We start from the raw sequence: 27,052 nt of genomic DNA on the forward strand, positions 1-27,052 counted from the left end.
TTAATATGTGTCTTGGCGTATTTCTCCTTGGATTTTTCCTGTATGGGACTCTCTGTGCTTCCTGGACTTGATTAACTATTTCCTTTCCCATATTAAGGAAGTTTTCAACTATAATCTCCTCAAATATTTTCTCAGTCCCTTTCTTTTTCTCTTCTTCTTCTGGAACCCCTATAATTCGAATGTTGGTGCATTTAATGTTTTCCCAGAGGTCTCTGAGACTGTCCTCAGTTCTTTTCATTCCTTTTTCTTTATTCTGCTCTGCAGTAGTTATTTCCACTACTTTATCTTCCAGGTCACTTATCCGTTCATCTGCCTCAGTTATTCTACTATGGATCCCATCTAGAGTATTTTAATTTCATTCATTATGTTCTTCATCATTGCTTGTTTCATCTTTAGTTCTTCTAGGTCCTTTTTAAATGTCTCTTGCATTTTGTCTATTCTATTTCCAAGATTTTGGATCATCTATACTATCATTATTGTGAATTCTTTTTAGGTAGATTGCCTATTTTCCTCTTCACTTGTTAGGTCTAGTGGGTTTTTATCTTGCTCCTTCATCTGCTGTGTGTTTTTCTGTCTTCTCATTTTGCTTATCTTACTGTGTTTGGGGTCTCCTTTTTGCAGGCTGCAGGTTCGTAGTTCCCGTTGTTTTTAGTGTCTGTGCCCAGTGGGTAAAGTTGTTTCAGTGGGTTGTGTAGGCTTCCTGGTGGAGGGGACTAGTGCCTTTGTTCTGGTGGATGAGGCTGGATCTTGTCTTTCTGGTGGGCAGGTCCACGTCTGGTGGTGTGTTTTGGGGTGTCTGTGGACTTATGATGATTTTAGGCAGCCTCTCTGCTAATGGGTGGGGTTGTATTCCTGTCTTGCCAGTTGTTTGGCATAGGGTGTCCAGCACTGTAATTTGCTGGTCGTTGAGTGAAGCTGGGTGCTGGTGTTGAGATGGAGATCTCTGGGAGATTTTCACCGTTTGATATTATGTGGAGCTGGGAGGTGTCTTGTGGACCAGTGTCCTGAAGTTGGCTCTCCCACCTCAGAGGCACAGCACTGACTCCTGGCTGCAGCACCAAGAGCCTTCCATCCACACAGAAAAAGAGGAAAGTGGGAAAAAATCATAAATCTTGCTGTCAAAGCCCTCCTCCTCATTTTGGGATGATTCGTTGTCTATTCATGTATTCCACAGATGCAGGGTACATCAACTTGATTGTGGAGCTTTAATCCGCTGCTTCTGAGGCTGTTGGGAGAGATTTCCCTTTCTCTTCTTTGTTCTCACAGCTCCTGGGGCTCAGCTTTGGATTTGGCCCCGCCTCTGCGTGTAGGTAGCCTGAGGGCGTCTGTTCTTTGCTCAGACCGGACGGGGTTAAAGGAGCAGCTGCTTCGGGGACTCTGGCTCACTCAGGCCGGGAAGACGGAGGGGTACGGAGTGCGGGGCAAGCATGCGGCGGCAGAGACCGGCGTAACGTTGCACCGGCCTGGGGCACGCCATGCGTTCTCCTGGGGAAGTTGTCCCTGGATAACGGGACCCTGGCAGTGGCGGGCTGCACAGGCTCTCCGGAAGGGGGGTGTGGATAGTGACCTGTGCTCGCACACAGGCTTCTTGGTGGCGGCCGCAGCAGCCTTAGTGTCTTTTTCCCGTCTCTGGGGTCCGCGCTGAAAGCCGTGGCTCCAGCCTGTCTCTGGAGCTCCTTTAAGCAGTGCCCTTAATCCCCTCTCCTGGCGCACCAGTAAACAAAGAGGAAAGAAAAAGTCTCTTGCCTCTTCGGCAGGTCCAGACTTTTCCCCGGACTCCCTCCCGGCTAGCCGTGGCGCACTAACCCTCTGCAGGCTGTGTTTACGCCACCAACCCTAGTCCTCTCCCTGCGCTCAGACCGAAGCCCAAGCCTCAGCTCCCAGCCCCACCCGCCCCAGCGGGTGAGCAGACAAGCCTCTCGGGCTGGTGAGTGCTGGTCGGCACCGATCCTCTGAGCGGGAATCTCTCCGCTTTGCCCTCCACACCCCTGTTGCTATGCTCTCCTCTGCGACTCCGAAGCTTTCCCCCTCAGCCACCCGCAGTCTCCACCCGCGAAGGGGCTTCCTAGTGTGTGGAAACGTTTCCTCCTTCATAGCTCCCTCCCACTGGGGCAGGTTCCCTCCCTATCGTTTTGTCTCTGTTTATTCTTTTTTCTTTTGCCCTACCCAGGTACGTGGGGAGTTTCTTGCCTCTTGGGAGGTCTGAGGTCTTCTGCCAGCGTTCAGTAGGTGTTCTTTAGGAGTTGTTCCACGTGTAGCTGTATTTCTGGTGTATCTGTGGGGAGGAAGGTGATCTCCGCGTCTTACTCTTCTGCCATCTTCCTATAACTCCACACTTCATTTTTTATAATGCATATTTTTTTTTTTTTTTTCTTTTTGCGGTATGCGGGCCTCTCACTGTTGTGGCCTCTCCCGTTGCGGAGCACAGGCTCCGGACGCGCAGGCCCAGCGGCCATGGCTCACGGGCCCAGCCGCTCCGCGGCATATGGGATCCTCCCAGACCGGGGCACGAACCCGTATCCCCTGCATCGGCAGGCGGACTCTCAATCACTGCGCCACCAGGGAGGCCCTATAATGCATATTTTATAATGAATGCTGGTATATATTTAGGATCAGTTCATTATTTGTTTTGATCTTTATTTTTCTTTTTTGTACTCAGTTATGAAGCTGTCCTTTGTCCAACAGAAATAACAAAAGTGAAATAAAACAAATACATAAAATGTTCTCTTAGTGGGAGAACTGTGTTTTAGTTTAGTTGTTCAAGTTTACTTTTTCATTTGCTTGCTTGCTTGCTTTTAAATGAGAGCACATACCTTATGCAATCTGAAAATAGATATTTGGGAATCCATTTGTTTTGAATTTGAATAAATTACCAAAGGCTAGAGGTGTACCCTAAAAAACTGAAGTTTTTGGGAAAAGTTCTAAATTGACATGGACCTTCAGTCTATGTGCAATAAAGGGAAAAAAATCTATCAATCAGCTTGAGTCTCTAATCATGAGACTAGAGCAAAATTCATCAGGAGGAAGGAGGCTTAGAGATGGTCTTTGGAGTCAAGTTGGTTCCACAGTAGCTAACGTCTCTTTGCAAAGGAAAACAAGATAAAATTCAGAGTTGTTCAGTAAGTTTGGGGCACCTAAATGGCTATGTAACCAATTATTTCTCTTTTATTTTTCAATGATTTCTGGTCTGTTCTCTAGACAGAGAATACTTCTAAAATGTTTAAAATTTAATTAGTCAATCAACTGTCTTTCCTTTGAGTGTCAACAGCTTTAATAGGAAGTGAGGTTTCATGTCCATCTTAATTGCCTTTATTATCAGAGGGCTAACCCAATAATTCAGATAAAATGCTGACAACATTATATTAAGGAAGGATGAGAATTTTTCAATATACTTATTCTATATAAACCAACCACGTATTCTACACAATTTATTATGCTTGGCATTGGGTAAAGAAAGATAAATATCCACTCTTAGGAATCTCACAATCCAACTGGGGAAAGAAGTATACACATATAACTCTACTACAAGCAAACCTTTATTTTTCTGGAAAAAGCCACGCAGAAAGATTTTACTTCCACCAATTTCAAATTCAGACACATAAAAAATATGAGACCTTTGGTCTTGAGCAATTTTTCATTAAAATTATGTGATTCATATTTGGTGATTTTAACTGATTTTATCTGTTTTACATACTGGATTTAAACATACAAGTAGAGGAAATATATGAGAGAAGACAATAAACTATATTTGCTTCCATAATCAAAGGGAGTTGTAGCAATTGTCTTAGAGGTAGGAAGCTCTTATTTCAGAAAATGTCTTAATAATCTGCTTTAGTTGATAGAGTAAGGGACTTTCAGCTTGATCTAAATGAGAGAGCTTTATACCAAATATGCAAATTGCACCACATCAAAATACAAGAAACATGCTCAGTTCCTCCTGCTATGCCTGAGAAACAGAATGTGGGCAATATGGTGGTGGGGTGACTCTGGATTGCACGGGATAGAAAAGAGGATTATAGGAGGGGATTTTACACTGCAACATGGTACCAAGGGGAATCTAAAAAGATGGCCAATAAGAATTTCTTTGTGGTGAAGATGCTCAGTGAATTTTAGAAATCATTTAAATTATAAATTATTTCTTAATCATTTTTTTGCTAAAATTATCCAACATCACCTCCATAATCTGCAAAACTTCAATAATAGCTTGATATTAATAGCCATGTTTATGTTAGAGGGAAAGTAAAAAAAAAAAAGCTGACCCAACTGGGGTCAGTATGAGGGAATAGATAGCATGTTTCAGAGATGCTGACGCGAACACTTATGTGCCAGGCAATCACAGAAAAGTAGACTGCAGACCCTCAGGAGGCAGACTTCAGCAAGCCGATTTTTCCCTGGAATAGAGAGAGAAAATAATCGATAGGCGTTAAGGTGGGGAATAATCCTACTATTATGGAGGCAAGGTTTAAGCCTTTCTTTCTTTTGACTTTTCTTTCCTTATTTCTATTTCCTTTTGCGGTATGCGGGCCTCACACTGTTGTGGCCTCTCCCGTTGCGGAGCACAGGCTCCGGACGGGCAGGCTCAGCAGCCATGGCTCATGGGCCCAGCCGCTCCGTGGCATGTGGGATCCTCCCGGACTGGGGCACAAACCCACATCCCCTGCATCGGCAGGTGAGGTGGACTCCCAACCACTGCACCACCAGGGAAGCCCTCCTTATTTCTATTTTTTAGGCAACAGAATTTGGATCATAAATGTGAGAGACTGAATATACAAATAGAAAATGGCCAGATTATATATAAAAATAGAACTCTGACCCACAACCTGCAGCAACCTGGAGAAAACCAACCTCCTTATCTATAATAAACAACTCAGGAAGGTAGCCTGCCATAACTTAGAATTATAGGAAGCCTGATTACTATCTCTAGTGACAATCCAGGAAGCTAAACAATAACTTCTGTAACAATTGGCTCAAAATGGCAAAGATTTGATTACTAACTGACAGCTCCTCTAATTTTTTTCTTAGCTCCCAACTTAGGATCAACCAGAAAAAGCCAAATATGCATACCTAACCCACCACATAGGATTTCCCACTTCTAGTTATCCCACCTACATCTTCCTCAGGACAACAGTCTCTAATCAGAGCATGCTTGAAGCCTTCCCTTTTTCCACTATAGTGCTTTCCCACTCCTCTGCCTACCTTTGATTCTCTGCCAAAACACAGGTGAGATGGCTGACTCCCTTGCTATATAGCAAGCTCTGAATAGCCTTTGCTTTTCTCATTTGGTTGGTCTTCATTTATTTCCAAAAGTATAAGATTTTGTTTAAAGAATGAATTGAGATTTGAGCCCTCTCCCCACCAAAAGTATCAGAAACCATGTCGTCATCTAGTATTTTTGTTACACAGATGGGAAACTTGATCTTGAAAAATATAATTAACTTGCCTTAGATCAGTTATTCTGAACCTCCTATACATTAGAGAATCAACTGGGAATTTTGGAAACGTCTTATCCCTAGGCCCTACACTTAGAGAAATTGAGGTGAAGCCAGGCAAAAAGATGTATTTTGAAAATGTCCTGGAAAATTCTAATGGGCCATAAAAAGTCTGGAATCTCTGTCTTAGAAGGTGGTAAAATTCAGATCCAAATGCAGGAAACCGAACTCTTTTCCTTTTTCCACTATCTTGTGGCATTTAAACCCTTTCATCTCAACGTGAAATAAGAAGGGCAATCCAAAGAAAGATAGTAACATCCCTCCTGGCTAGAATTCAAACACCAAGTAGCTTCACATGTCTAACAAAGATGACAAAGGAAAGCAAAAATGACCTGTGGGTAGTCAAAATAGTGTCGCTTGGTCAAAGAGGATTCCCTCAAGCCTTCACTCAGAAAATAGGTATTCTTATTTTACACACACTTCTGACAGGTTTGGAAATCTGGTTTTCAGATTTACAACCTCGATGAAAGAGGCGATGCTTCATGCAGGTTGTTTAATTGCCCTGAGAAATGGCACCCAAGAGCAATGGAGGATTGGGAAACCTACGAAAGTCACAAAACCCAGGACCTGCAAAATTGCTATGCTACACATCACAGTCGGTCCTGGGATCACAAAACAAACAGAGAGCCTATATTTGGAAAAAAGAAAAAATCCCAACTTAAGTAATTGCAGTACATATCTGTTATAGTTTGGCTAAAGGCATCAATTCCCAATTATTCTGACAACTGGATATCTCAAATGGCACATTCCTTAAGATTTTTGCACAGCAGAGATCTTTCAAAATTTACCAATACTGTGTTCAGTTTAGACTAAAAGAAATGAGAAAGACGGTTTCAGCTTTTGCTCCAAAAAAATGCTTACCCACTGAGGTATATTTTGCAAAGACCAGTATATCAGTTAAAGCTATGAACTTTGCCCTCTCTGAATATATCTTAGCAAAAGCCATTTTTCACAATGTTATTCCCTTAGAATTTTTTTAAGATGTGTTCTGGTGATCCACAGCAAATGAAGGAGTCCTTGGTTACAATATTCTCAGGAAATCCTCAGAGATAAACCACAGCTGAAGTCAGTACTTTATATGGACAAAGTGTCCTCTACAGAGCCTTGGCTTTCTGTCAGTTCTAATCTTTACAATTTGTAGCCTAAACTAATAAACCATTGCCCTTGACTATCCTGCTTGCAGGCTGTTTCATCTGAATGACACAAAGGCAAATGGCAAACAATATATTCACCTCATATTTAATATTCCTTTCTTGCATACACTTTAGTGAACACCTAGCATATTGCTTATAATGGTGCTTGAAGTGAGGTGGCAGCTTCAGTAAAAAATAAATGTAATAAAAATATTCATTTTAATGGAGATCACAATAAATTTGAAACATTTTAAACAATGCTTACAAGATTCCTCAAATCCACATACAGAAAACAGTTGTATGTTAGATGTCACTTTTCATTCAAATATTTGTCACCATAAGATACCTCTGCAAAGACTGCAATTTATATCTCCCCAAAGATAAGCATCAAATGTCACCCTTCTAAGTCCATAGACTATTCCCAGGCTAAGCCAGTTGCAATAAAATTAAAAGGTATTAGTTATTTACATTAGTTACTTCAAGTGATTGTCAAAGGGATAATTTAAAGTAGCACCTACTATCTGAGGAGTCTGGTTCCTGATTAAAAACCTGTATGTGAGTTTTCAAGCCTGACATAGACGATTACAAAGGCTGAACCTGGAAGGCCTCACTGGGAAAGCTGCACTTTCCACACAGATGCGGCACTTCACCAGTGCCTCACAGCCTTTGATGGGAGGTGCAGTCAAAGACACAGGCCCACCGGCCCAGTCAGGCTGTTACACATGTTCGCACCACCAACCCAGGCACCTTCATTCCTAGGTCTCTTTATTTGAGGCCTTGGGCGTCTTGGTCAGGTGTTCTGCTAAGACCTCCTTAAGGAAAACTTGAAAACAGTTGTCCCCACTCTGACTCGGTACCCAGTACTTTTCCACTCCTAGCTCTCACCCCTCCCCCTTTCTCCAAATCCAGAGTCCATAAGGCTGCTTGATGAGTCTTTGTTAGGGATCCTTCAACAGGGAGAGAACCTCCACCAGTGTGCCATTCCCTGGGGGAAAATGGAAAAGGAGGGGTCGGCATTTTCTCTGATTTTACACTCCTACTTACACCATCTCAGTAAGTAATGAAAGTGATGAACTCTTTCATCTTTGGCTTGTTGCTTTAATCAGCTGAGTTCCTGATATGATCCACATTCGTTTCAATCCATATTTTCATACAGTCCCCAAAGAAGGCTCATAACAAAAACATTTCTGCACTATTGATAAGCTTTGAGAAGTTCGCATGAGTGTACTTCACTTCTGCAATTTTAGGGGAGCGTGTTGTATTAAAACCCATCATGCTGCAAGTGTGACTAACTGAATGTCTGGAATTTGACCTTTCTCCGTCCTCCACTGGATGACCTTATCTTTCTGTTCTATTAATTCCTCTACCACGTACTGAGTATTCCAGTGTCATCCCTTAGCCAACCAAGGCCCTCCACTCTCATACTCCACCCTCCTTGGCATCACCCAAGCCCAATCTCTTCTTTACATGTTTCAATTCTGACCAAAACGTTCCTCTTTGATCTGTGGGCTTCTCTCACTACACACCTGTTGTTACTACAGCTTAATCGTAATGAGCCACACAGGATAGACTGGTGGAGGGTTTAATTTCAGGAGCCATTCAGCAACGCTTATAACCCATTTTTGTAGGCAAATACACTTCATCTTCCTATAAGTTCTCTAATTGAATCCATACCTTCCTGGGAAAGCCTCCAGCATGATTTATACATAATGACTCTTCCAGATTGACAAGAAATTGTTGGATGCCAGGCAACTCATTGCCAGGGCTCTCAGTCCATACTAGGGACTCTAATCCACACAATTAGGAATCGGAAATTGATTATATGGAAAAGCAAATATGAAATACTGAGATGCTGTTGATGATGTGATGGTGTTGGCAGTCGGGAGTGTTCGTGGTATTGGAGGCTGAGACCTGACTTTAAGAGTTCTTTGCATCAACAATTTCTTCTGATACGTTTATTTGAAAAGCATGAAAACAGATTCACCAAGGCTCTATAATAAAATAAAACATCTTCGTGCTATAAAAAAGCAGCATACTTGCTTAAGTTGAGATTTTCCCAGAACAAAAAATGACTGAGCAAAGGCTCTGAAGCTTCTTGGCTCTGGTTGCTTTCCTCCATCCCTGAGAAAATATAGAAGGGGCATTGCCATACCAGGATTGAGCCCTTTTTCCTGGGTGAGTGAGCGAAGTAATAGATGTAGTATAGCAGGATCTTTTGAGACAGTAACCAAGGTTTTGTTTCTTGTTGTTGTTATCACTCCACCGCCTGGCATTTATTGCCTCAAGGAGGATTGTAGATCCACCTAAAACAAAGAGGACATCGTAATTTCTAAATAGATAGTTTTGGACGCACAGAGAAGGAAAAAATAAAAGTCACAAAGCACTTTTTATTAGCAAGAGCCCAGTTTTAATAGAGTAAAAGATTTTGGGAATTCTCAAAATGTGGCTTTGCATCTTATGAGGAAATCCTAAAAGAGTTCGAATTTTGAACTGATGCCATAAACCAGAGTGAGGAATAAATTGTGATGAGCAGTTTTCCCACCTCAAGGAAGACAATGAGAGTTTAAGAACCTCTTCGGAATTCTGAAAGGAGAGGATTGGGAGGGAAGAGCTAGAGAATTTAGAAACCAATTGGGGGGTTATATCAATACCCTATATGTATTCTCTGTGGTTGAAACTCTGTTGGAAGTTGAATAAAAACTGAAAAACGAGAATGTGAAGACAAAATTAAGTTATCTGTCCTTGGTATAAATGCTGCCTCATAGGTTAGTTTGAATTCAATTATAGCAACATAAAGTAAGTTCCCAAAATACACCTGACTCCGTGACTGTACACTTATTTATACTTATCATATAATTAATTATGTTTGTATAACATTGTATCAATTTATGAAGTACAGAATACTAAGTATAAATATATAAAATAGACATAAGTATAAATATATAAAATAGGCATATAAATATAAAATAATTATAAACTAATTAATTATGTATTATTATATAATATATATTGATATGTATTTAACCCTCTATTAGATATTATACTTTCATTCTGGGTGACAGAAACAAAGGAACGATTTAGCAAAACTTCTGTCTAATGCCCAGATGATAAATTTTGCAAAAGCTTTCCAAGGATAGCTACATGTATTGGTTTTCTACTGCTGCTGTAACAAATTACCACAAACTTGGTGCTTTAAAGCAACACAAACTTCTTATCTTACAGGTCTGGAGGTCAGAAGCCCTAAAGTTAAGGTGCCAGCAGGACCTCACTCCTTCTGGATACTCCAGGTGAGAATCTGTCTCCTTACTTTTTCCACTGGTAGAGGCTGCCTGCAATCCTTGGCTCAGGATCCTTTCTTTCGTCTTCAAAGCCACTAGCTTAGCATCTTCAAATCCTCTGTCACTATTGGATCTCTGCTTCCATTGTCACATCTCCTTTTTTTTTTTGCGGTACGCGGGCCTCTCACTGTTGTGGCCTCTCCCATTGTGGAGCACAGGCTCCGGACGCGCAGGCTCAGCAGCCATGGCTCACGGGCCCAGCCGCTCCGCGGCATGTGGGATCCTCCCGGACCAGGGCACGAACCCGTGTCCCCTGCATCAGCAGGCGGACTCTCAACCACTGCGCCACCAGGGAAGCCCATCACATCTCCTTTGAATCTGATTTTCCTCCCTCCCTCTTATATTGGGCTCACCCATATAATCCATGATTATCTCCCTATCTCAAAATTATCAAAGTCTGAAAAACCCCTTGTGCCCTGTGAAGTAACATTCTTATTGTGGGGATTACAGCATACACAATTTGGGGGGTTCCATTATTTTGTCTACCACAGAACACTTCAGAGCCTGACATATACCCCACATTAAATCAGAATCAAAGGTCTAGATTTAACGTTTTACAACAAAGGTTAATGTCCTCTTGGAGAACGTGAGCTTTCTTGGAAGTCCAATTAATCATTTCTAAGCCACTTCTTATACCAATTTCTGGTTTTATTTTTCTCAAACAGGAATGCAAGAAAAATTAGCTAATTGGCTAACATTGGCAATCATTGGAAAACCGTGTTCTGTCATAACAAAAATATTGTCCTCAGTAGAGTTAATTAATGTAAAAGAAACCTTGAAGTACAGAGCAATTTCATGACAGCATCACGCCACTGATAACACTACCCCATGTGAAAGAAAAAAGTAAAAGGCAAAGTGATCTCCAAATTTCATTATGAAGTTTTCACTAAAATTAAATCATACTTAATACATCTTCATGCTTTTCTGACATAAATTGTTACTTTAAAAATCATATATTATAGACAAGTCATTAGATAGAATGATTTATGCCTTTTATTGAGGTATAGTTGATTCACAATATTATATTAGTTTCAAGGGTACAACAGAATGATTCAAAAATTTTTATATATTATATTCCATTTAAAGTTAATATAAAATAGTGGCTATATTCTCAGACCTGTACAATATATTCTTGTAGCTTATTTATTTTACACATAGTAGTTTGTACCTCTTAATCCCCTTCCCTTCTTTGCCCCTTCCCCTTTTCTCTCTCTGCTGGTAACCACTATTTTGTTTTCTATATCTGTGAGTCTGTTTCTGTTTTGTTTTTGTCATTCATTTGTTTTATTTTTTAGATTCTACATATTAAGTGGTAACATACATTGTTTGTCTTTCTCTGTCTGACATATTTCACTCAGCACGATACCCTCCAGGTCCATCCATGTTGTTGGAAATGGCAAAATTTCATTCTTTTGTAAGTCTGAGTAGTATTCCATTGTGTATATATCTATATCTCTATATCTACCTATATCTACCTATCTGTCTATCTGTATCACAAATTCTTCACCCGTTCATCTGTTGATGGACACTTAGGTTGTTTCTATGTCTTGGCCATTATGAATAATGCTGCTGAACAGTGGAGTACAGACATATCTTTGAGATAGTGATATTATTTTCTTCAAATATATACCCAGGAGTAGAATTGCTGTATCATATGATAGTTCTATTTTTAGTTTTCTGAGAAACCTCATACTGTTTTCCACAGGGGCTGAGCCAATTTACATTTCCACCAACAGTGTACAAGGGTTCTCTTTTCTCCACATCCTAGCCAACACTTGTGTGTGGTCTTTTTGATGGTAGCCATTCTGACAGGCATGAGGTGATATCTCAGTGTGGTTTTGATTTGCATTTTCTCATGATTAGCGATGTAGAGCATATTTTCATGTGCCTGTAGCCACCTGTACATCTTCTTTGGAAAAATGTCTATTCAGGTCTTCTGCCCATTTTTTAATCAGGTTACTTGTTTTTTTTATATTGAGTTGTACGAGCTGTTTATATATTTTGGGTATTAACCGCTGGTCCTGGCGGTTGCCAGGCCCTGACTCTTGCAGGGGCTGCTGGCCACTGGTTGGTGGGGCGAGGTCACGAGGCAGCTGGCTGTAGGACACTTGGGGATCCCAGGGCTAGTGCTGGTTCACTGGTGGGAAGAGCTGGGCTCTGGGGTGTCTAGTTATGGGCCTGGGGTTTCCAGATCTAATGCTGGCCCACTGTTGGCTGGGGCCACTTCCTAACACAGCTAGTTGTGGGTCCCAAGGTGTCCCAAAGCTGGTGTTGGCCTACTGGTGACTGGGGCTGGATCTTGGGGTGGCTGGCTGATGAATTGGAAGTATTGCAGAGCTGGTGTTGGCCTGCCAATGGATGGGGCCCAGGCCCAGCGTGTCCTGGAACTAGTACCTACCCACTGGTGGGTAAGGCTGGTCCCAAGGCTGGAGCCAGCTGGCTTGTGGGTGAGGCCAGGGCCTAGGGTGTTCTGGGGCTGGTGCTTGCCTACTAATGAGTGGATCTGGGTCTCAGGGTTTCTGGCTGCAAGGCTCTGGGGGTCCTGGGTCTACTGTTTGCACACTGGTGTGTGGGGCTGTGTTCTGGATAATCTGGTGGGCCGGGCCATGTCCAGTGGTGACTGTGGGCTCAGAGGGTCTTAAGGCAGCCTGCATGCTGGTGGGTGGGGCTGTGTCCCCCACCCAGTTAGTTGCTGGGCCTGAAGTGTCCCAGTACTGGTGCTTACAGGATCTTGGGCTGGGTTAGGGCCAGGTCCGAAGGTTAGTAAGCTAGAGGGAGGATTCCAAAATGGTGCTTGCCAGCAAGTGTCCATGTGGTAGAAGGAGCTCCCCAAAATGGCTGCCACCAGTGTCTATGTCCCCAGGTTGAGCTCCAGTTGCCTCCTGTCTCTCTAGGAGGCCGTCGAAGTTCAGCAGGTTGGTCTAACCCAGGCTCCTTTCAAATTACTGCTTCTGCCCTTGGTCCTGGCGCCTGTGAGATTTTGTGTGCACCCTTTAAGAGTGGAGTCTTTATTTCTCACAGCCTTCTGAGTCTCCTGAAAGTAAGCCCTACTGGCCTTCAAAGCCAGAGTTCTGGGGGCTTGTCTTCCCAGTGCAGGACCCCCAGGCTGGGGAGACTGATGTGGGGCTCAGATCCCTCATTCCTTGGGAAGAACCACTATAATTGTAACTATTCTCCTATTTGTGGGTCACCCACCCCAGCTATGTGTCTTGACTGTACTGTGTGACTTCACCCCTTATACCCATCTCGTTGTGGTTTCTTCTTTACATCTTTCATTGCAGGTGATATTTTCTGGTAGATTTGGCCTTTCTCATCAATAGTAGTTCTGTAACAGTTGTGTAATTTTGGTGTGCCCATGATAGGAGGTGAGCTCAGGGTCTTCCTACTCTGCCATCTTGCCCTTTTCCTAGAATGATTTATGTTATTTATAAACTTATTAAACCTTTTGATAGCCAGTATTTTTCTAAGAGGGATTAAAGTAGACCATATGTTCAAGTTAGGACACAATCGTCCTAACCATTAATAGTGTCACCTTTAACTCTCAGAGTGGTTTGATGATAAATCATGTGATCACCCCACCATGAATTTCTCCTATATTAACACACAAATGGAAGATGGTTCAATGGGTTATTTCCCTTATCCCAATCAATATATGTAGAGGGAAAATGTTCAGATTCCTAGAGATAAAAAGGAGATGTCTTGGAGCAATAGAGGCTCTTGAGGACACATAAGAGACTGCAGGCAGTGAGATTTATAGAGGAATAGAATGGTAACCTGGGACCCTTGCTGAAAACTGGGAGCAGACTTGAAGATATAAACAGCAGCCTACAGTACTGTAGGATTTCTTAACTGTAAACATTAATAAAGAAAAGAACTATTAGACATCCAAGAAACACCGGGGCCCAAAGAAATTACAAACAAAAGAAGACATTATATTCAAAGAAACAGATGACAGAGCAGCCAGAGCAGGAGTCAAACTAAATAAAACTAATGATTTCAGAAAGATGAGAGGAGGTATTTAATAGATGGAACATCAGCAGGAGGTGTTAGCAGTAAATAAAAATCAACAGACAAACTTCCTGGAGACCTTGAGCATAAAAAATATATATTTTAATTAAAAAAATAGTCAGTACTTGTGCTGAATAGTAGACAAAGCCAAATTTGGATTAAGGTAATTTTTTCTCAGTGTATCAGAAAGAAATTGTGAAATGAAAAGTATAATATAGAAATTGGAACAAAGAAGAGAAAGTAGAATTTGAAGGTATAAAGAAAAACTTTAATAGTAATTATTGATAAAAGCATTACTGCTTTTTATATATTGATCTTGTATTCAGATACCCTGTTAAACTTTTTAAAAAATAACCCTTACTTATTTAAATTTATTATTTTGGATTTTCTACATAGAAAATAGTAGCACGTGCAAATAACAAAAATATCTTCACTTCTAATTCTTTTGCTTTGACTTTCACATAAATATATGAAGATATTCATAATAGTTCATAATAGCAAAAAAAAATGGAAAAAGCCTCAATCCATCAGTGAAGGAATAAATTAATAAAAGTATGATGAAATGCTATATAACACTTTGAAACAGTAAACTGACTTGTAAATAGCAGCATAGATGGATTTAAAAAAAATAATATTGAGAAAAAACTGTTGCCAAAGGAGACCTGTGGTGGGATACACTTTAATATAATATCTTAGAGCAAGCAGTAAATATTATTATTCATGGTGTGTGGATTTTACACATACTAGTAACAGCAAGGAAATAGATTAGAAACATTCACCTTAGATATGTTATAATGAATATTTGTTGGAAAAGGAAACAGAACTGGGAATGGAGGATAAAGTGTATAAAAAAATAAAAAGTGGGTTATTACTTGGATCAGTGAAGAAATTATGCTACCAACTAAGGAATATTGATTCAAACAATGCAATTCTTCACACCTAAAGTTTGGGGCAACAATGAAAAACTAAAACGAAAAGAAAAAGGAAAACCAATATTATCACACTGACTCTGCCCTTTCTGGAAGACACTGCTGAGAAAGTGAGATGTGTGCTTTTACTAACTTTTATTATTTAAAAAGTAGTTACAGTGGGCCCTCCTCAGGTTAAACTCTAAGAAATGTCTTTGCATGCTTTGTGACATCATACTGTGGGGATAAATGGACAATTTCTCATTAACAACTTCAAAGCTTAAAGAAGTGGAATTCATAGTGCTGGTTCTCACAGTGCTGTCTGATAATGAAGTCTTGACCATGAAGCACAATTCAGTGATGACCATTACGTGAGCAACAGCGTGAAAGGTGCCGTTTCCTCGCTGTGGCTCGCTGAAGATTACCTGTTTGCACCAAATCGAAAAGAATGATATGCAAGAAATATATATAAATTCAGAAGAAAAAGGCACCATCTCATGGAATTGTCTAAAACTAACAAAAGTAGTAGAGCAGCCACAACTTACGTCTAAGTAAAGTGAAGTCTTGCATAGAATAAGCTTTATTTCAGACCTGTGGTACATGACTTTTAGAACAGGAATTTCATTGTATTTGTGGATTTTGTCCTGTTAACTTTCTGACTCTAAGGGAAAAACATAGTCATGACAAGGAAGGTCTGGGCACACTACTTGTGTTCAGTATCAGGGGTACCAATGTTCTACAGCCTACGGAGTTGTTTGCAACCAATTTAACTTCTGTCTGTCAAATAGTGTTTGTAGTCATTGGCTGGTATGATATTTTCTGGGAATTTTTGATGCCAGGATTAAGTCACTGCCAAAGCTCTACTCATAAACACTCTAGACTGGGACTATTGTTTCCCCAAGGGCTGTTCCTTGTGAATCCAGGAGGAAAACAACAGGTCTTGTTGATCAATAGCTGGAATCAAATACAGCTGAATGGCAGCCTCTGGGACACATCAACATTTTGCCTAGATAACTCTAACTAGCTGCCTCTTCTGTACAAACTCCACTTGTCAAAATCTCTGACCTGGATAACATCTCCTTTATGCTCAAAATTAGGGAAGGAAGATTGAAAGACCAGTGTTATAGACTGTGATACTTAAAGTTCGGTCGGCAGACTACCTACTTTAGATTCGCAGAGACATGCTGATTACATATTCAAATTCCTGGGCCTTACTTAAGACCAACTAAATTCTCTGAAGTAGGTACCAAAAACACGCATTTTAACAAGTTCTTCACAAGCTTGAATTCTAACCTAGTGGATTTTAACTGTAATTCAGTTTTCTATTTTTTTTTAACCTCTTTATTGGAGTATAATTGCTTTACAATGGTGTTAGTTTCTGCTTTATAACAAAGTGAATCAGTTATACATATACATATATCCCCGTATCTCTTCCCGCTTGCGTCTCCCTCCCTCCCACCCTCCCTATCCCACCCGTCTAGGTGGTCACAAAGGACTGAGCTGATCTCCCTGTGCTATGCGGCTGCTTCCCACTAGATATCTACCTTACGTTTGGTAGTGTATATATGTCCATGCCTCTCTCTCTTGCTTTGTCACAGCTTACCCTTCCCCCTCCCCATATCCTCAAGTCCATTCTCAAGTAGGTCTGTGTCTTTATTCCCGTTTTGCCCCTAGGTCCTTCATGACTTTTTTTTTTTTTTTTAAATTCCGTATATATGTGTTAGCATACGGTATTTGTCTTTCTCTTTCTGACTTACTTCACTCTGTATGACAGACTCTAGGTCTATCCACCTCATTACAAATAGCTCAGTTTCGTTTATTTTTATGGCTGAGTAATATTCCATTGTATATATGTGCCACATCTTCTTTATCCATTCATCCGATGATGGACACTTAGGTTGTTTCCAGCTCCGGGCTATTGTGAATAGAGCTGCAATGAACATTTTGGTACATGTCTCTTTTTGAATTATGGTTTTCTCAGGGTATATGCCTAGTAGTGGGATTGCTGGGTCATATGGTAGTTCTATTTTTAGTTTTTTAAGGAACCTCCATACTGTTCTCCATAGTGGCTGTACCAATTCACATTCCCACCAGCAGTGCAAGAGTGTTCCCTTTTTTCCACACCCTCTCCAGCATTTATTGTTTCTAGATTTCTTGATGATGGCCATTCTGACTGGTGTGAGATGATATCTCATTGTAGTTTTGATTTGCATTTCTCTAATGATTAATGATGTTGAGCATTCTTTCATGTGTTTGTTGGCAGTCTGTATATCTTCTTTGGAGAAATGCCTATTTAAGTCTTCTGCCCATTTTTGGATTGGGTTGTTTGTTTTTTTGCTATTGAGCTGCATGAGCTGTTTATAAATTTTGGAGATTAATCCTTTGTCAGTTGCTTCATTTGCAAATATTTTCTCCCATTCTGAGGGTTGTCTTTTGGTCTTGTTTATGGTTTCCTTTGCTGTGCAAAACCTTTGAAGTCTCATTAGGTCCCATTTGTTTATTTTTGTTTTTATTTCCATTTCTCTGGGAGGTGGGTCAAAAAGGATCTTGCTGTGATTTATGTTATAGAGTGTTCTGCCTATGTTTTCCTCTAAGAGTTTGATAGTTTCTGGCCTTACATTTAGGTCTTTAATCCATTTTGAGCTTATTTTTGTGTATGGTTTTAGGGAGTGATCTAATCTCATACTTTTACATGTACCTGTCCAGTTTTCCCAGCACCACTTATTGAAGAGGCTGTCCTTTCTCCACTGTACATTCCTGCCTCCTTTATCAAAGATAAGGGGACCATATGTGCGTGGGTTTATCTCTGGGCTTTCTATCCTGTTCCATTGATCTATATTTCTGTTTTTGTGCCAGTACCATACTGTCTTGATTACTGTAGCTTTGTAGTATAGTCTGAAGTCAGGGAGCCTGATTCCTCCAGCTCCGTTTTTCGTTCGTAAGATTGATTTGGCTATTCGGGGTCTTTTGTGTTTCCATACAAATTGTGAAATTCTTTGTTCTAATTCTGTGAAAAATGGCAGTGGTAGCTTGATAGGGATTGCGTTGAATCTGTAGATTGCTTTGGATAGTAGAGTCATTTTCACAATGTTGATTCTTCCAATCCAAGAAAATTGTATATGTCTCCATCTGTTTGTATCATCTTTAATTTCTTTCATCAGTGTCTTATAATTTTCTGCATACAGGTCTTTTGTCTACTTAGGTAGGCTTATTCCTAGATATTTTATCCTTTTTCTTGCTGTGGTAAATAGGAGTGTTTTCTTGATTTCACTTTCAGATTTTTCATCATTAGTGTATAGGAATGCCAGAGATTTCTGTGCATTAATTTTGTATCCTGCTACTTTACCAAATTCACTGATTAGCTCTAGTAGTTTTCTGGTAGCATCTTTAGGATTCTCTATGTATAGTATCATGTCATCTGCAAACAGTGACAGCTTTACTTCTTCTTTTCCAATTTGGATTCCTTTTATTTCCTTTTCTTCTCTGATTTCTGTTGCTAAAACTTCCAAAACTATGTTGAATAAGAGTGGTGAGAGTGGGCAACCTTGTCTTGTTCCTGATTTTAGTGTAAATGCTTTCAGTTTTTCACCATTGAGGATGATGTTGGCTGTGGGTTTGTCATATATGGCCTTTATTGTGTTGAGGAAGGTTCCCTCTATGCCTACTTTCGGCAGGGTTTTTATCATAAATGGGTGTTGAATTTTGTCGAAAGCTTTCTCTGCATCTATTGAGATGATCATATGGTTTTTCTCCTTCAGTTTGTTAATATGGTGTATCACGTTGATTGATTTGCATATATTGAAGAATCCTTGCATTCCTGGAATAAACCTCACTTGATCATGGTGTATGATCCTTTTAATGTGCTGTTGGATTCTGATTGCTAGTATTTTGTTGAGGATTTTAGCATCTATGTTCATCAGTGATATTGGCCTGTAGTTTTCTTTCTTTGTGACATCCTTGTCTGGTTTTGGTATCAGGGTGATTGTGGCCTCGTAGAATGAGTTTGGGAGTGTTCCTCCCTCTGTGATATTTTGGAAGAGTTTGAGAAGGATAAGGTGTTACCTCTTCTCTAAATGTTTGATAGAATTCACCTGTGAAGCCATCTGGTCCTGGGCTTTTGTTTGTTGGAAGATTTTTTTCTTTTTCTTTTTCTTTTTTGCGGTACATGGGCCTCTGACTGTTGTGGCCTTTCCCATTGTGGAGCACAGGATCTGGACGCGCAGGCTCAGCAGCCATGGCTCACAGGCCCAGCCGCTCGGCGGCATGTGGGATCTTCCCGGACCGGGGCACGAACCCGTGACCCCTGCATTGGCAGGCGGGCTCTCAACCACTGCGCCAGCAGGGAAGCCCTGTTGGAAGATTTTTAATCACAGTTTCAATTTCACTGCTGGTGATTGTTCTGTTCATATTTTCTATTTCTTCCTGATTCAGTCTTGGCAGGTTGTGCTTTTCTAAGAATTTGTCCATATCTTCCAGGTTGTCCATTTTATTGGCATAGAGTTGCTTGTAGTAATCTCTCATGGTCTTTTGTATTTCTGCAGTGTCAGTTGTTACTTCTCCTTTTCATTTCTAATTCTATTGATTTGAGTCTTCTCCCTTTTTTTCATGATGAGTCTGGCTAATGGTTTATCAATTTTGTTTATCTTCTCAAAGAACCAGCTTTTAGTTTTATTGATCTTTGCTATTCTTTCCTTCATTTCTTTTTCATTTCTTTCTTTTTTTTTTTTTTTTTTTTTGCTGTATGTGGGCCTCTCACTGTTGTGGCCTCTCCCGTTGCGGAGCACAGGCTCCGGATGCGCAGGCTCAGCGGCCATGGCTCACGGGCCTAGCCGCTCCGTGACATGTGTGATCTTCCCGAACCAGGGCACGAACCCGTGTCTCCTGCATTGGCAGGCAGACTTTCAACCACTGCGCCACCAGAGAAGCCCTTTCATTTATTTCTGATCTGATCTTTATGATTACTTTCCTTCTGCTAACTTTGGGGTTTTTTTGTTCTTCTTTCTCTGATTGCTTTCGGTGCAAGGTTAAGTTGTTTATTCGAGATGTTTCCTGTTTCTTAAGGTAGGATTGTATTGCTATAAACTTCCCTCTTAGAACTGCTTTTGCTGCATTACATAGGTTCTGGGTTGTCTTGTCTCCATTGTCATTTGTTTCTAGGTATTTTTTAATTTCTTCTTTGATTTCATCAGTGATCACTTCGTTTTAAGTAGTGTATTGTTTAGCCTCCATGTGTTTGTATTTTTTACAGATCTTTTCCTGTAATTGATATCTAGTCTCATAGCATTGTGGTTGGAAAAGATGCTTGATACAAGTTCAATTTTCTTAAATTTACCAAGGCTTGATTTGTGACCCAAGATATGATCTATCCTGGAGAATGTTCCATGAGCACTTGAGAAAAATGTGTATTCTGTTGTTTTTGGATGGAATGTCCTATAAGTATCAATTAAGTCCACCTTGTTTAATGTATCATTTACAGCTTGTGTTTCCTTATTTATTTTCATTTTGGATGATCTGTCCATTGGTGAAAGTGGGGTGTTAAAGTCCCCTACTATGAATGTGTTACTGTCAATTTCCCCTTTTATGGCTGTTAGTATTTGCCTTATGATTGAGGTGCTCCTATGTTGGGTGCATAAATATTTACAATTGTTATATCTTCTTGGATCGATCCCTTGATCATTATGTAGTGTCCTTCTTTGTCTCTTCTAATAGCCTTTGTTTTAAAGTCTATTTTGTCTGATATGAGAATTGCTACTCCAGCTTTCTTTTGATTTCCATTTGCATGAAGTATCTTTTTCCATCCCCTCACTTTCAGTCTGTATGTGTCCCTAGGTCTGAAGTGGGTCTCTTGTAGACAGCATATATATGGGTCATGTTTTTGTATCCATTCAGCCAATCTCTCTCTCTCAGTGGGAGCATTTAGTCCATTTACATTTAAGGTAATTAGCAATATGTATGTTCCTATTCCCATTTTCTTAATTGTTTTGTGTTTGTTATTGTAGGTCTTTTCCTTCTCTTGTGTTTCTTGCCTAGAGAAGGTCCTTTAGCATTTGTTGTAATGCTGCTTTGGTGGTGCTGAACTCTCTCACCTTTTGCTTGTCTGTAAAGGTTTTAATTTCTCCATCAAATCTGAATAAGATCCTTGCTGGGTAGAGTATTCTTGGTTGCAGGTTTTTCTCCTTCATCAGTTTAAATATGTCCTGCCAGTCCCTTTTGGCTTGCAGAGTTTCTGCTGAAAGATCAGCTGTTAACCTCATGGGGATTCCCTTGTGTGTTATTTGTTGTTTTTCCCTTGCTGCTTTGAATATGTTTTCTTTGTATTAAATTTTTGACAGTTTGATTAATATGTTTCTTGGCATATTTCTCCTTGGATTTATCCTGTATGGGATTCTCTGTGCTCCTGGACTTGATTAAGTATTTCCTTTCCCATATTAGGGAAGTTTTCAACTATAATCTCTTCAAATATTTTCTCAGCCCCTTCCTTTTTCTCTTCTTCTTCTGGGACCCCTATAATTCAGTGGTGGTGCATTTAATGTTGTCCCAGAGGTCTCTGAGAGTGTCCTCAGTTCTTTTCATTCTTTTTTCTTTATTCTGCTCTGCAGTAGTTATTTCCACTATTTTATCTTCCAGGTCACTTATCCGTTCTTCTGCCTCAGTTATTCTGCTATGGATCCCATCTGGAGTATTTTTAATTTCATTTATTGTGTTGTTCATCATTGCTTGTTTCATCTTTAGTTCTTCTAGGTCGTTGTTAAATGTTTCTTGCATTTTCTCTATTCTATTTCCAAGATTTTGGATCATCTTTACTATCAGTATTCCGAATTCTTTTTAGGTAGACTGCCTATTTCCTGTTCATTTGTTAGGTCTGGTGGATTTTTATCTTGCTCCTTCATCTGCTGTGTGTTTTTCCTGTCTTCTCATTTTGCTTGTCTTACTGTGTTTGGGGTCTCCTCTTTGCAGGCTGCAGGTTAGTAGTTCCCGTTGTTTTTGGTGTCTGTCCCCAGTGGCTAAAGTTGTTTCAGTGGGTTGTGTAGGCTTCCTGGTGGAGGGGACTAGTGCCTGTGTTCTGGTGGATGAGGCTGGATCTTGTCTTTCTGGTGGGCAGGTCCACGTCTGGTGGTGTGTTTTGGGGTGTCTGTGGACTTATGATGATTTTAGGCAGCCTCTCCACTAATGGGTGGGGTTGTGTTCCTGTCTTGCCAGTTGTTTGGCATAGGGTGTCCAGCACTGTAGCTTGCTGGTTGTTCAGTGAAGCTGGGTGCTGGTGTTGAGATGGAGATCTCTGGGAGATTTTCGCCATTTGATATTATGTGGAGCTGGGAGGTGTCGTGTGGTCCAGTGTCCTAAAGTTGGCTCTCCCATCTCAGAGGCACAGCACTGACTCCTGGCTGCAGCAGCAAGAGCCTTTCATCCACACGGCTCAGAATAAAAGGGAGAAAAAGTAGGTAGGAAGCAAGGAAGGAAGGAAGGGAAAGAAAGAAAGAAAGGAAGGAAGAAAGAATGGAGGGGGGAGGGAAGGAAAGAAGGAAGGTGGAAGGAAGGAAGAACGAAAAGAAAGAAAGAGGAAAGAAGATAAAGTAAAAAAGGAAGATAAAATAAAAAAGTTATTAAAATAAAAATTATTAAGAAAAAAAATTTTTTTAAAGAAAAAAAAAACGGACCCATAGAACCCTAGGACAAATGGTGACAGCAATGCTATACAGACAAAATCTCACACAGAAGAATATGCATACACACTCACAAAAAGAGGAAAAGGGGAAAAAATAGTAAATCTTGCTCTCAAAGTCCTTCTCCTCAATTTGGGATGATTCATTGTCTATTCAGGTATTCCACAGATGCAGGGTACATCAAGTTGACTGTGGAGCTTTAATCCGCTGCTCCTGAGACTGCTGGGAGAGATTTCCCTTTCTCTTCTTTGTTCTCACAGCTCCCGGGGATCAGCTTTGGATTTGGCATCGCCTCTGCGTGTAGGTTGCTGGAGGGCGTCTGTTCTTCGCTCAGACAGGACGGGTTTAAGGGAGCAGCTGCTTCGGGGACTCTGGCTCACTCAGGGATGGAGGGGTGCAGATGCGGGGCGAGCCTGCAGCGGCAGAGGCTGGCATGACGTTGCACCAGCCCAAGGCACGCTGTACGCTCTCCCGGGGAAGTTGTCCCTGGATCCCGGGACCCTGGCAGTGGCCAGCTGCACAGGCTCCCCGGAAGGGGGGTGTGGATAGTGACCTGTGTTCGCACACAGGCGTCTTGATGGCGGCAGCAGCAGCAGCCTTAGCATCTCATGCCCGTCTCTGGGGTCTGCGCTTTCTGTCGTGGCTCGCGCCCATCTCTTGAGCTCCTTTAAGCAGCGCTCTTAATCCCCTCTCCTCGCGCACCAGGAAACAAAGAGGGAAGAAAAAGTCTCTTGCCTCTTCGGCAGGTCCAGACTTTTCCCAGACTCTTCCCAGACTCCCTCCCGGCTAGCTGTGGCGCACTAACCCCCTTCAGGCTGTGTTCACGCCGCCAACCCCAGTCCTCTCCCTGCGCTCAGACCGAAGCCCGAGCCTCAGCTCCCAGCCCTGCCCGCCCCGGTGGGTGAGCAGACAAGCCTCTCGGGCTGGTGAGTGCCAGTCGGCTCGGATCCTCTATGCGGGAATCTCTCCGCTTTGCCCTCCACACCCCTGTGGCTGCGCTCTCCTCCGCAGCCCCGAAGTTTCCCCCCTCCGCCACCTAAAGTCTCCGCCCGCGAAGGGGCTTCCTAGTGTGTGGAAACCTTTCCTCCACAGCTCCCTCCCACTAGGTGCAGGTCCCGTCCCTATCCTTTTGTCTCTGTTTATTCTTTTTACTTTTGCCCTACCCAGGTACGTGGGGAGTTTCTTGCCTTTTTGCAGGTCTGAGGTCTTCTGGCAGCGTTCAGTAGGTGTTCTTTAGGAGTTGTTCCACGTGTAGATATATTTCTGGTGTATCTGTGGGGAGGAAGGTGATCTTCACATCCTACTCTTCCGCCATCTTCCCCGATCGCCTCTGTAATTCAGTTTTCTTAATAATTCTTTCTTATTTCTCATTAGGAGTTCTAGTAGATGATTCAAAAGTCATTGATTTTTTAAATTATAAATACAATATGGGCGTTCGTGTTATAAGGATCCTTCCTGAATGGAAATCAGCCTTTGAATCCTTGTCCTATTGTGCAGTGATCTGTTTCCATGTGTTAAAGAATAATGAGTAATTCCATAGGGTAGAAACTATGGATTTCAAATACCATGTGTAAAATGAGTAAATGTTTTTAATATGTGAGAATTCAGAAACTTTTTAAACAAATGTCATAGGGTGATATTTTGATTGAGCCTACTGTTGATTCAGAAAGAATTTTGGTCAGGGTATGCTGTTGCATTTCCAAACTTAGTTATTCAGGAGTTAGTGGTTTAGCTTCAGAGGACCACTACATGAAACTAGGAGGATCCTAAAAAGATCATTAGAGGAAGACAAAATAGACCAGTCTTCTAATTTAAGGCATGTCTTAGCTCTTAGAGCTAAACTGAGCATGCCCAGGTGTTGTACCTCCCTTATTATTTAACAAAAATAAAGCAATACTAATAAGAAAAAATAAATCAAAATAGACAATGTATTCAATAAAAAGAAAATGAATTAAAATGAAATTTAATAGATATAAAAAGTTAATTAGCTAAGAGAATTTCATAATGCTAGGAGAAAGATAATACAGTGTGAAAAAATTTAAAATGGAGAAGAAAATAGAGCAATAAGATAAAAAAGAAAACTACTTGTGTAAACCAAAAATAAACTCAAATAGAGTTTTTAAGAAAGACTAGAAATTTAAATAATAACATAACAAAATAAAAATGTAGGGACAGGGATCACTTATAAGGATATAGGCTAAAAGAAAAATCTGAAGAAAATCTTCTTGGTCTTCTTCTTCATGAGCCCTCCCATGGTTTAGGGCTCCCCAGGAATATTCCCCTGAGCTCCAGACTTGAATGGCAGAGAAAGAACCTGAAAAATTTTATCTCAGGTGGGGGGACAGAGCAAGTTGATATTGTGTCCCGCACCCCCTAAACATACCAACATAAGTCTTTTTCATCTGCTCTGCCCCCAGGGCTCTTATGTTCATGCAAAAAATTATCTCTGACAATAAACCCACAATGAAAACTTATGAAGAATTTTTTGCAGATAATATTGGTATAGTAGCTATTTTTTTAGAATTGTTTGAAATGGTCTTTGATTTTCTTACTTATTGAACTACAACTACATATGGAGCAGCTATAAAACCAAGATTTTCTAGCATAGCCACCATTTCAAAGGTTATACCATTTGGCAGATACAAGTCAGACCATGTGCCCCAAATTGGGGTTATAAAATATGAACACCTTAACCACATACTGAAAAAAAAAAAAAGTCAGCAATTTGACCTAAATAGCAAAATGTATTTGCTATTTACTTTATTTAAATACATTAAGACTAAACCTCAAAACAAATCTACAAGGTACTTATTATTAGTTCCCATATATATTAGAAAATGAAGATATAAAGAAGTTAACTAAAATGTCTATGATAACATACCTAGGAAATTCTGGCAATCACATTTGGTTTTAGGTCTCCACGACCCCAAACCCATGTTCTTTTATCAAAGATACATACTTCTGCATGCTTCTAGTTTTCTAAATGAAGGCAGCCCCTGCTACCAAACATTTACAATTTCATTCTCCACAGAGCATTTCTTAAATCCCCTTCTCTCAGGCTACATAAGGAATGTGATCTAATAAAATTGAGAATAATGAATATAGGAATACAAATTAAATGTGACATATCAAAAACTGAACTTATGTTAGGGTATTTAAAATTTTCCTATTAGACAAAAGTAATGTTGCTTTAAAGGTGAATTTAAATATCATGCTTTATTCAAACTGGATTATAAAATGTGTACATAATAATGTTGGGTTTTAAATTAAACTTTGTTTTACTGAAACTATATGAACATAGACAGATACTTGTTAAATAATAAGGAAATCTCCATAGTCCATTTTTTACTAAGCCTACACATATGTGTGAGTTGTTTTCTGTTCTGCAGTATTACATGGTTTGTTTATTAAAACACATTGCTAAAACACCACATTTATTACCGTAATTCTAGCTAATTTTAAATTAATGTGTCTACTTTTGATAGACTTCATTTACATCAGACAAATGAAATTATTGCCATATTTTCATATAAATTCTCAGGCATTATTTCAGTTTGTTTATTGGTGCCTGATACCTGAACTGGTAATTTTTTTTTTTTTTTTGCTTCTAAGAAATATTCATATTGCTCTGCCTCTTTCTGCACTTGCACTTTTTATTGTATTTATTGTATTTTTATTGTATATTTTAAAAACACTAGTTGTAAACTACATGGCAAGTTAATTAATCAAGCTTTGTACAGTAAAATATAACAGTTTGGGATGTTTACTAGTTACAAAAACATGCTAATGGTACATAATTGCATTTCACATCTTATAGCACACTTCAGGCTCTTAAATGAGGAAATATCACCCTCCATACTCCAGAGGGGCTATTTCTTCTTAAAAGGAAGTTTGATGCACAAGTTTTCTTCCACAAAGATTTCAGGAGAAAATATAGTATACTGAAAGGGGCAAAATACAGCTTTTTGCTCTCTCTAAATATACATCATTAATGTCAGCTATTTAAAAATGGATGTCTCTGAGCCAGTTTGCAGCATGTTTTATGGCTGCAAAAGTGTTTAGTGTGGATATAAGTCAGAATATGATTTGTCCTTGACACCAGATTCTGCCTGTGACGTTTTGTGGGGAGAGAATAATGAAGGGAAGCTGCTGCATAGATTCTGTTCATTAGGCTTTTCATTTTAATCAGGTCACAGTTCCAGACGTTCTGACAAGGCTAGTGCCACTCCTGTACTGATCCAAGGATTATCATGTTTGATGGACAGTAAGCATTCCACCTCAACATCATTTGGGCTGATGACTTCAGTTTATGGTTTCCTTATGCAGCATTTGTTTTTTTTTTTTTTAATCATCTTTATTGGAGTAAACTTGCTTTACAATGGTGTGTTAGTTTCTGCTGTATAACAAAGTGAATCAGCTATATGTATACATATATCCCCCATATCCCTTCCCTCTTGCATCTCTCTCCCACCCTCCCTATCCCACCCCTCTAGGTGGTCACAAAGCACCGAG

The 27,052-nt window shown here is 40.3% G+C and overlaps 1 long non-coding RNA gene across 1 annotated transcript in view; it reads left to right on the forward strand.

Moving 5' to 3' along the window:
• Window positions 1–27,052, forward strand: part of LOC308621684 — a 368,756-nt gene that overhangs the window by 324,573 nt on the left and 17,131 nt on the right. The window contains exon 4 of the long non-coding RNA XR_014016497.1: window positions 9,845–9,909. This is a non-coding gene — a long non-coding RNA (uncharacterized lncRNA). The remainder of the gene's footprint in view (window positions 1–9,844; window positions 9,910–27,052) is intronic.

Source organism: Mesoplodon bidens, assembly GCF_964165515.1.
Source record: "Mesoplodon bidens genome assembly, chromosome: 8".
In the NCBI taxonomy this organism is placed as follows: Eukaryota; Metazoa; Chordata; class Mammalia; order Artiodactyla; family Ziphiidae; genus Mesoplodon; species Mesoplodon bidens.